The following is a 13,424-nucleotide window of genomic DNA, read 5'->3' on the forward strand; positions in this document are numbered from 1 at the left end:
TAATTGTATTTGATGTTACCTTAAATCGGTCATTTGACCAAGACAACTTTCTAAAATGTATTGATAATTGTATTTTATGTTACCTTAAATCGATCATTTGACCGAAATACTCTCTAACATATATAGACAAATGCATGTGAATTCAATTTGAACAAACCAAACTTTCATTATAGAATTATAATACTTTTTTAGTAAATTTAACCACTTTTTGGATAATTCATTCAGATGTTACCTTCAATTGACCATATTTATAGGATAATTGTAAACAATACAACAGCAAACCTGTTGATGATATATTGTTAACTTTTCGACATTTTAATGTAAGTTTGCATTTTTTTTTTTTTATAATTGTTATTGATGTTACCTTAAATCGGTCATTTGACCAAGACAACTTTCTAAAATGTATTGATAATTGTATTTTATGTTACCTTAAATCGATCATTTGACCGAAATACTCTAACATATATTGACAAATGCATGTGAATTCAATTTGAACAAACCAAACTTTCATTATAGAATTATAACACTTTTTTAGTAAATTTAACCACTTTTTGGATAATTCATTCAGATTGTTACCGTCAATTGACCATATTTATAGGATAATTGTAAACAATCCAACAGCAAACCTGTTGATGATATATTGTTAACTTTTCGACATTTTACTGTAAATTTGATTGATTTTTTTTTTGATAATTGTTATTGATGTTACCTTAAATCGGTCATTTGACCAAGACAACTGTCTAATATGTATTGATAATTGTATTTGATGTTACCTTAAATGGATCATTTGACTAAGACAACTTTCTATTATGTATTGATAATTGTATTTGATGTTACCTTAAATCGATCATTTGACCGAAATACTTTCTGACATGTATTGACAAATGCATGTGAATTCAATATGAACAAACCTAACCTTCATTATAGAATTATGATACTTTTTTAGTAAATTTTACCACTTTTTGGATAATTCATTCAGATTGTTACCGTCAATTGACCATATTTATAGCATAATTGTAAACAATACAACAGCAAACCTGTCGATGATATATTGTTAACTTTTCGACATTTTACTGTAAATTTGATTGATTTTTTTTTGATAATTGTTATTGATGTTACCTTAAATCGGTCATTTGACCAAGACAACTGTCTAATATGTATTGATAATTGTATTTGATGTTACCTTAAATCGATCATTTGACCGAAATACTTTCTGACATGTATTGACAAATGCATGTGAATTCAATTTGTACAAACCTAACCTTCATTATAGAATTATGATACTTTTTTAGTAAATTTTACCACTTTTTGGATAATTCATTCAGATGTTACCTTCAATTGACCATATTTATAGGATAATTGTAAACAATACAACAGCAAACCTGTTGATGATATATTGTTAACTTTTCGACATTTTAATGTAAGTTTGATTTTCTTTTTATAATTGTTATTGATGTTACCTTAAATCGGTCATTTGACCAAGACAACTTTCTAAAATGTATTGATAATTGTATTTTATGTTACCTTAAATCGATCATTTGACCGAAATACTCTCCAACATATATAGACAAATGCATGTGAATTCAATTTGAACAAACCAAACTTTCATTATAGAATTATAATATTTTTTTTAGTAAATTTAACCACTTTTTGGATAATTCATTCAGATGTTACCTTCAATTGACCATATTTATAGGATAATTGTAAACAATACAACAGCAAACCTGTTGATGATATATTGTTAACTTTTCGACATTTTAATGTAAGTTTGATTTTTTTTCTTTTGGATAATTGTTATTGATGTTACCTTACATCGGTCATTTGACCAAGACAACTTTCTAAAATGTATTGATAATTGTATTTTATGTTACCTTAAATCGATCATTTGACCGAAATACTCTCTAACATATATTGACAAATGCATGTGAATTCAATTTGAACAAACCAAACTTTCATTATAGAATTATAATACTTTTTTAGTAAATTTAACCACTTTTTGGATAATTCATTCAGATGTTACCTTCAATTGACCATATTTATAGGATAACTGTAAACAATACAACAGCAAACCTGTTGATGATATATTGTTAACTTTTCGACATTTTACTGTAAATTTGATTGATTTTTTTTGATAATTGTTATTGATGTTACCTTAAAATCGATCATTTGACTAAGACAACTTTATATATGTATTGATAATTGTATTTGATGTTACCTTAAATCGATCATTTGACCGAAATGCTTTCTGACATGTATTGACAAATGCATGTGAATTCAATTTGACAAACCTAACCTTCATTATAGAATTATGATACTTTTTTAGTAAATTTTACCACTTTTTGGATAATTCATTCAGATGTTACCTTCAATTGACCATATTTATAGAATAATTGTAAATAATACAATAGATAACCTGATGTTTGTTTATTGATAACTTTTCGACATTTTACTGTAAATTTGATTTTTTTTGATAATTGTAATGGATGTTACCTTAAATCGGTCCATTGACCAAGACAACTTTCTAATTTTTATTGATAATTGTATTTGATGTTACCTTAAATCGGTCATTTGACTAAGACAACTTTCTATTATGTATTGATAATTGTATTCGATGTTACCTTAAATCGATCATTTGACCGAAATGCTTTGTAACATGTATTGACAAATGCATTTGAAGTCAATTTGGACCAACCAAACCTTCATTATAGAATCATAATAATTTTTTAGTAAATTTTACCACTTTTTGGATAATTCATTCAGATGTTACCTTCAATTGACCATATTTATAGAATAATTGTAAATAATACAATAGCAAACCTGTTGTTGGTTTATTGATAACTTTTCGACATTTTACTGTAAATTTGATTTGTTTTGATAATTGTAATGGATGTTACCTTAAATCGGTCCATTGACCAAGACAACTTTCTAATATTTATTGATTATTGTATTTGATGTTACCTTAAATCGGTCATTTGACCAAGACAACTTTCTAAAATGTATTGATAATTGTATTTTATGTTACCTTAAATCGATCATTTGACCGAAATACTCTCTAACATATATAGACAAATGCATGTGAATTCAATTTGAACAAACCAAACTTTCATTATAGAATTATAAAACTTTTTTAGTAAATTTAACCACTTTTTGGATAATTCATTCAGATGTTACCTTCAATTGACCATATTTATAGGATAATTGTAAACAATACAACAGCAAACCTGTTGATGATATATTGTTAACTTTTCGACATTTTAATGTAAGTTTGATTTTTTTTTTTTATAATTGTTTTTGATGTTACCTTAAATCGGTCATTTGACCAAGACAACTTTCTAAAATGTATTGATAATTGTATTTTATGTTACCTTAAATCGATCATTTGACCGAAATACTCTAACATATATTGACAAATGCATGTGAATTCAATTTGAACAAACCAAACTTTCATTATAGAATTATAATACTTTTTTAGTAAATTTAACCACTTTTTGGATAATTCATTCAGATTGTTACCGTCAATTGACCATATTTATAGGATAATTGTAAACAATACAACAGCAAACCCGTTGATGATATATTGTTAACTTTTCGACATTTTACTGTAAATTTGATTGATTTTTTTTGATAATTGTTATTGATGTTACCTTAAATCGGTCATTTGACCAAGACAACTGTCTAATATGTATTGATAATTGTATTTGATGTTACCTTAAATCGATCATTTGACTAAGACAACTTTCTATTATGTATTGATAATTGTATTTGATGTTACCTTAAATCGATCATTTGACCGAAATACTTTCTGACATGTATTGACAAATGCATGTGAATTCAATTTGAACAAACCTTACCTTCATTATAGAATTATGATACTTTTTTAGTAAATTTTACCACTTTTTGGATAATTCATTCAGATGTTACATTGTACCTTCAATTGACCATATTTATAGAATAATGGTAAATAATACAATAGCAAACCTGTTGTTGGTTTATTGATAACTTTTCGACATTTTACTGTAAATTTGATTTTTTTTTATAATTGTAATGGATGTTACCTTAAATCGGTCCATTGACCAAGACAACTTTCTAATTTTTATTGATAATTGTATTTGATGTTACCTTAAATCGGTCATTTGACCAAGACAACTTTCTAAAATGTATTGATAATTGTATTTTATGTTTCCTTAAATCGATCATTTGACCGAAATACTCTCTAACATATATAGACAAATGCATGTGAATTCAATTTGAACAAACCAAACTTTCATTATAGAATTATAATACTTTTTTAGTAAATTTAACCACTTTTTGGATAATTCATTCAGATGTTACCTTCAATTGACCATATTTATAGGATAATTGTAAACAATACAACAGCAAACCTGTTGATGATATATTGTTAACTTTTCGACATTTTAATGTAAGTTTGCATTTTTTTTTTTATAATTGTTATTGATGTTACCTTAAATCGGTCATTTGACCAAGACAACTTTCTAAAATGTATTGATAATTGTATTTTATGTTACCTTAAATCGATCATTTGACCGAAATACTCTAACATATATTGACAAATGCATGTGAATTCAATTTGAACAAACCAAACTTTCATTATAGAATTATAATACTTTTTTAGTAAATTTAACCACTTTTTGGATAATTCATTCAGATTGTTACCGTCAATTGACCATATTTATAGGATAATTGTAAACAATCCAACAGCAAACCTGTTGATGATATATTGTTAACTTTTCGACATTTTACTGTAAATTTGATTGATTTTTTTTTTGATAATTGTTATTGATGTTATCTTAAATCGGTCATTTGACCAAGACAACTGTCTAATATGTATTGATAATTGTATTTGATGTTACCTTAAATGGATCATTTGACTAAGACAACTTTCTATTATGTATTGATAATTGTATTTGATGTTACCTTAAATCGATCATTTGACCGAAATACTTTCTGACATGTATTGACAAATGCATGTGAATTCAATTTGAACAAACCTAACCTTCATTATAGAATTATAATACTTTTTTAGTAAATTTAACCACTTTTTGGATAATTCATTCAGATTGTTACCGTCAATTGACCATATTTATAGGATAATTGTAAACAATACAACAGCAAACCCGTTGATGATATATTGTTAACTTTTCGACATTTTACTGTAAATTTGATTGATTTTTTTTGATAATTGTTATTGATGTTACCTAAATCGGTCATTTGACCAAGACAACTGTCTAATATGTATTGATAATTGTATTTGATGTTACCTTAAATCGATCATTTGACTAAGACAACTTTCTATTATGTATTGATAATTGTATTTGATGTTACCTTAAATCGATCATTTGACCGAAATACTTTCTGACATGTATTGACAAATGCATGTGAATTCAATTTGAACAAACCTTACCTTCATTATAGAATTATGATACTTTTTTAGTAAATTTTACCACTTTTTGGATAATTCATTCAGATGTTACATTGTACCTTCAATTGACCATATTTATAGAATAATGGTAAATAATACAATAGCAAACCTGTTGTTGGTTTATTGATAACTTTTCGACATTTTACTGTAAATTTGATTTTTTTTTATAATTGTAATGGATGTTACCTTAAATCGGTCCATTGACCAAGACAACTTTCTAATTTTTATTGATAATTGTATTTGATGTTACCTTAAATCGGTCATTTGACCAAGACAACTTTCTAAAATGTATTGATAATTGTATTTTATGTTACCTTAAATCGATCATTTGACCGAAATACTCTCTAACATATATAGACAAATGCATGTGAATTCAATTTGAACAAACCAAACTTTCATTATAGAATTATAATACTTTTTTAGTAAATTTAACCACTTTTTGGATAATTCATTCAGATGTTACCTTCAATTGACCATATTTATAGGATAATTGTAAACAATACAACAGCAAACCTGTTGATGATATATTGTTAACTTTTCGACATTTTAATGTAAGTTTGCATTTTTTTTTTTTTATAATTGTTATTGATGTTACCTTAAATCGGTCATTTGACCAAGACAACTTTCTAAAATGTATTGATAATTGTATTTTATGTTACCTTAAATCGATCATTTGACCGAAATACTCTAACATATATTGACAAATGCATGTGAATTCAATTTGAACAAACCAAACTTTCATTATAGAATTATAATACTTTTTTAGTAAATTTAACCACTTTTTGGATAATTCATTCAGATTGTTACCGTCAATTGACCATATTTATAGGATAATTGTAAACAATCCAACAGCAAACCTGTTGATGATATATTGTTAACTTTTCGACATTTTACTGTAAATTTGATTGATTTTTTTTTTGATAATTGTTATTGATGTTATCTTAAATCGGTCATTTGACCAAGACAACTGTCTAATATGTATTGATAATTGTATTTGATGTTACCTTAAATGGATCATTTGACTAAGACAACTTTCTATTATGTATTGATAATTGTATTTGATGTTACCTAAAATCGATCATTTGACCGAAATACTTTCTGACATGTATTGACAAATGCATGTGAATTCAATTTGAACAAACCTAACCTTCATTATAGAATTATGATACTTTTTTAGTAAATTTTACCACTTTTTGGATAATTCATTCAGATTGTTACCGTCAATTGACCATATTTATAGCATAATTGTAAACAATACAACAGCAAACCTGTCGATGATATATTGTTAACTTTTCGACATTTTACTGTAAATTTGATTGATTTTTTTTTGATAATTGTTATTGATGTTACCTTAAATCGGTCATTTGACCAAGACAACTGTCTAATATGTATTGATAATTGTATTTGATGTTACCTTAAATGGATCATTTGACTAAGACAACTTTCTACTATGTATTGATAATTGTATTTGATGTTACCTTAAATCGATCATTTGACCGAAATACTTTCTGACATGTATTGACAAATGCATGTGAATTCAATTTGAACAAACCTAACCTTCATTATAGAATTATGATACTTTTTTAGTAAATTTTACCACTTTTTGGATAATTCATTCAGATGTTACCTTCAATTGACCATATTTATATAATAATTGTAAATAATACAATAGCAAATCTTTTGTTGGTTTATTGATAACTTTTCGACATTTTACTGTAAATTTGATTTTTTTTGATAATTGTAATGGATGTTACCTTAAATCGGTCCATTGACCAAGACAACTTTCTAATTTTTATTGATAATTGTATTTGATGTTACCTTAAAATCGGTCATTTGACTAAGACAACTTTCTATTATGTATTGATAATTGTATTTGATGTTACCTTAAATCGATCATTTGACCGAAATGCTTTCTAACATGTATTGACAAATGCATTTGAAGTCAATTTAGACCAACCAAACCTTCATTATAGAATCATAATACTTTTTTAGTAAATTTTACCACTTTTTGGATAATTCATTCAGATGTTACCTTCAATTGACCATATTTATAGAATAATTGTAAATAATACAACAGCAAACCTTTTTTTGGTATATTGATAACTTTTCGACATTTTACTTTTAATTTGATTTTTTTTTTATAATTGTAATTGATGTTAACTTAAATCGGTCCATTGACCAAGACAACTTTCTAATATTTATTGATAATTGTATTTGATGTTACCTTAAATCGGTCATTTGACTAAGACAACTTTCTATTATGTATTGATAATTGTATTTGATGTTACCTTAAATCGATCATTTGACCGAAATGCTTTCTAACATGTATTGACAAATGCATTTGAAGTCAATTTGGACCAACCAAACCTTCATTATAGAATCATAATACTTTTTTAGTAAATTTTACCACTTTTTGGATAATTCATTCAGATGTTACCTTCAATTGACCATATTCATAGAATAATTGTAAATAATACAATAGCAAACATGTTGTTTGTTTATTGATAACTTTTCAACATTTTACTGTAAATTTGATTTTTTTTGATAATTGTAATGGATGTTACCTTAAATCGGTCCATTGACCAAGACAACTTTCTAATTTTTATTGATAATTGTATTTGATGTTACCTTAAATCGGTCATTTGACTAAGACAACTTTCTATTATGTATTGATAATTGTATTTGATGTTAACTTGAATCGATCATTTGACCGAAATGCTTTCTAACATGTATTGACAAATGCATTTGAAGTCAATTTGGACCAACCAAACCTTCATTATAGAATCATAATACTTTTTTAGTAAATTTTACCACTTTTTGGATAATTCATTCAGATGTTACCTTCAATTGACCATATTTATAGAATAATTGTAAATAATACAACAGCAAACCTTTTGTTGGTATATTGATAACTTTTCGACATTTTACTGTAAATTTGATTTTTTTTTTGATAATTGTAATTGATGATAACTTAAATCGGTCCATTGACCAAGACAACTTTCTAATATTTATTGATAATTGTATTTGATGTTACCTTAAATCGGTCCATTGACCAAGACAACTTTCTATTATGTATTGATAATTGTATTTTACAAATACAATTATCAATACATTTTAGAAAGTTGTCTTGGTCAATGGACCGATTTAATTGTAAATTATACAACAGCAAACCTGTTGTAGGTTTATTGATAACTTTGATGACCGAAATACTTTCTAACATGTATTGACAAATGCATGTGAATTCAATTTGAACAAACCAAACCTTTATTTATAGAATTTTAATATTTTTAAGTAATTTTTACAACTTTTTTGATAATTCATTCAGATGTTACCTTCAATTGACCATATTTATAGAATAATTGTAAATAATACAACAGCAAACCTGTTGTTGGTACATTGATAAATTTTCGACATTTTACTGTAAATTTGATCTTAAATCGGCCATTTGACCGAAATACTTTCTAACATGTATTGACAAATGTATTTGAAGTAAATTTGAACAAACTAAACCTTCTTTATAGAATTATAATACTTTTTTAGTAAATTTTACCACTTTTTATATAAATCATTCAGATGTTACCTTCAATTGACCATATTTATAGGATAGTTGTAAATAATACAACAGCAAATTTGTTGTTGGTATATTGATAACTTTTCGACATTTTACTGTAAATTTGATTTTTTTTGATAATTGTAATTGATGTTACCTTAAATCGGTCCATTGACAAAAACAACTTTCTAAAATGTATTGATAATTGTATGAGTTGTAACCTTAAATCGGTCATTTGACCGAGATACTTTCTAATATGTATTGACAAATGCATTTGAAGCCAATTTGGACCAACCAAACCTTCATTATAGAATTATAACACTTTTTAGTAAATTTTACCACTTTTTAGATAATTCATTCAGATTAGTATCTTCAATTGACCATATGTATAGGATAATTGTAAACAATACAACAGCAAACGTGTTCATGATACATTGTTAACTTTTCGACATTTTACTGTAAATTTGATTTTTTTTGATAATTGTAAATGATGTTACCTTAAATCGGTCCATTGACAAAAACAACTTTCTAAAATGTATTGATAATTGTATTTGATGTTACCTTAAATCGGTCATTTGACCAAGACAACTTTCTAAAATGTATTGATAATTGTATTTGATGTTACCTTAAATCGATCATGTGACCGAAATACTTTCTAACATGTGTTGACAAATGCATTTAAAGTCAATTTGAACAAACCACACCTTCATTATAGAATTATAATACTTTTTTTAGTAAATTTAATCACTTTTTGGATAATTCATTCAGATGTTACCTTCAATTGACCATATTTATAGGATAATTGTAAACAATACAACAGCAAACCTGTTGATGATATATTGTTAACTTTTCGACATTTTAATGTAAGTTTGATTTTTTTTTTATAATTGTTATTGATGTTACCTAAAATCGGTCATTTGACCAAGACAACTTTCTAAAATGTATTGATAATTGTATTTTATGTAACCTTAAATCGGTCATTTGACCGAGATACTTTCTAATATGTATTGACAAATGCATTTGAAGCCAATTTGGACCAACCAAACCTTCATTATAGAATTATAACACTTTTTAGTAAATTTTACCACTTTTTAGATAATTCATTCAGATTGTTATCTTCAATTGACCATATGTATAGGATAATTGTAAACAATACAACAGCAAACGTGTTCATGATACATTGTTAACTTTTCGACATTTTACTGTAAATTTGATTTTTTTTGATAATTGTAATTGATGTTACCTTAAATCGGTCCATTGACAAAAACAACTTTCTAAAATGTATTGATAATTGTATTTGATGTTACCTTAAATCGGTCATTTGACCAAGACAACTTTCTAAAATGTATTGATAATTGTATTTGATGTTACCTTAAATCGATCATGTGACCGAAATACTTTCTAACATGTGTTGACAAATGCATTTAAAGTCAATTTGAACAAACCACACCTTCATTATAGAATTATAATACTTTATTAGTAAATTTAACCACTTTTTGGATAATTCATTCAGATGTTACCTTCAATTGACCATATTTATAGGATAATTGTAAACAATACAACAGCAAACCTGTTGATGATATATTGTTAACTTTTCGACATTTTAATGTAAGTTTGATTTTTTTTTTTATAATTGTTGTTGATGTTACCTAAAATCGGTCATTTGACCAAGACAACTTTCTAAAATGTATTGATAATTGTATTTTATGTGACCTTAAATCCATCATTTCTAACATATATTGACAAATGCATGTGAATTCAATTTGAACAAACCAAACTTTCATTATAGAATTATAATACTTTTTTAGTAAATGTAACCACTTTTTGAATAATTCATTCAGATTGTTACCGTCAATTGACCATATTTATAGGATAATTGTAAACAATACAACAGCAAACCTGTTGATGATATATTGTTAACTTTTCGACATTTTACTGTAAATTTGATTGATTTTTTTTGATAATTGTTATTGATGTTACCTTAAATCGGTCATTTGACCAAGACAACTGTCTAATATGTATTGATAATTGTATTTGATGTTACCTTAAATCGATCATTTGACTAAGACAACTTTCTATTATGTATTGATAATTGTATTTGATGTTACCTTAAATCGATCATTTGACCGAAATACTTTCTGACATGTATTGACAAATGCATGTGAATTCAATTTGAACAATCCTAACCTTCATTATAGAATTATGATACTTTTTTGGTAAATTTTACCACTTTTTGGATAATTCATTCAGATGCTACCTTCAATTGACCATATTTATAGAATAATTGTAAATAATACAATAGCAAACCTGTTGTTTGTTTATTGATAACTTTTCGACATTTTACTGTAAATTTGATTTTTTGTGATAATTGTAATGGATGTTACCTTAAATCGGTCCATTGACCAAGACAACTTTCTAATTTTTATTGATAATTGTATTTGATGTTACCTTAAATTGGTCATTTGACTAAGACAACTTTCTATTATGTATTGATAATTGTATTTGATGTTACCTTGAATCGATCATTTGACCGAAATGCTTTCTAACATGTATTGACAAATGCATTTGAAGTCAATTTGGACCAACCAAACCTTCATTATAGAATCATAATCCTTTTTTAGTAAATTTTACCACTTTTTGGATAATTCATTCAGATGTTACCTTCAATTGACCATATTTATAGAATAATTGTAAACAATACAACAGCAAAGATGATATATTGTTAACTTTTCGACATTTTACTGTAAGTTTGATTTTTTTGGATAATTGTAATCGATGTTACCTTAAATCGGTCATTTGACCAAGACAACTTGCTAAAATGTATTGATAATTGTAATTGATGTTACCTTAAATCGGTCCATTGACAAAAACAACTTTCTAAAATGTATTGATAATTGTATTTGATGTTACCTTAAATCGGTCATTTGACCAAGACAACTTTCTAAAATGTATTGATAATTGTATTTGATGTTACCTTAAATCGATCATGTGACCGAAATACTTTCTAACATGTGTTGACAAATGCATTTAAAGTCAATTTGAACAAACCACACCTTCATTATAGAATTATAATACTTTATTAGTAAATTTTACCACTTTTTAGATAATTCATTCAGATTGTTATCTTCAATTGACCATATGTATAGGATAATTGTAAACAATACAACAGCAAACGTGTTCATGATACATTGTTAACTTTTCGACATTTTACTGTAAATTTGATTTTTTTTGATAATTGTAATTGATGTTACCTTAAATCGGTCCATTGACAAAAACAACTTTCTAAAATGTATTGATAATTGTATTTGATGTTACCTTAAATCGGTCATTTGACCAAGACAACTTTCTAAAATGTATTGATAATTGTATTTGATGTTACCTTAAATCGATCATGTGACCGAAATACTTTCTAACATGTGTTGACAAATGCATTTAAAGTCAATTTGAACAAACCACACCTTCATTATAGAATTATAATACTTTATTAGTAAATTTAACCACTTTTTGGATAATTCATTCAGATGTTACCTTCAATTGACCATATTTATAGGATAATTGTAAACAATACAACAGCAAACCTGTTGATGATATATTGTTAACTTTTCGACATTTTAATGTAAGTTTGATTTTTTTTTTTATAATTGTTATTGATGTTACCTAAAATCGGTCATTTGACCAAGACAACTTTCTAAAATGTATTGATAATTGTATTTTATGTGACCTTAAATCGATCATTTCTAACATATATTGACAAATGCATGTGAATTCAATTTGAACAAACCAAACTTTCATTATAGAATTATAATACTTTTTTAGTAAATGTAACCACTTTTTGGATAATTCATTCAGATTGTTACCGTCAATTGACCATATTTATAGGATAATTGTAAACAATACAACAGCAAACCTGTTGATGATATATTGTTAACTTTTCGACATTTTACTGTAAATTTGATTGATTTTTTTTGATAATTGTTATTGATGTTACCTTAAATCGGTCATTTGACCAAGACAACTGTCTAATATGTATTGATAATTGTATTTGATGTTACCTTAAATCGATCATTTGACTAAGACAACTTTCTATTATGTATTGATAATTGTATTTGATGTTACCTTAAATCGATCATTTGACCGAAATACTTTCTGACATGTATTGACAAATGCATGTGAATTCAATTTGAACAATCCTAACCTTCATTATAGAATTATGATACTTTTTTAGTAAATTTTACCACTTTTTGGATAATTCATTCAGATGCTACCTTCAATTGACCATATTTATAGAATAATTGTAAATAATACAATAGCAAACCTGTTGTTTGTTTATTGATAACTTTTCGACATTTTACTGTAAATTTGATTTTTTGTGATAATTGTAATGGATGTTACCTTAAATCGGTCCATTGACCAAGACAACTTTCTAATTTTTAT

The sequence above is a fragment of the Mytilus trossulus genome, chromosome 5, assembly GCF_036588685.1.
Source record: "Mytilus trossulus isolate FHL-02 chromosome 5, PNRI_Mtr1.1.1.hap1, whole genome shotgun sequence".
Taxonomy (NCBI): domain Eukaryota; kingdom Metazoa; phylum Mollusca; class Bivalvia; order Mytilida; family Mytilidae; genus Mytilus; species Mytilus trossulus.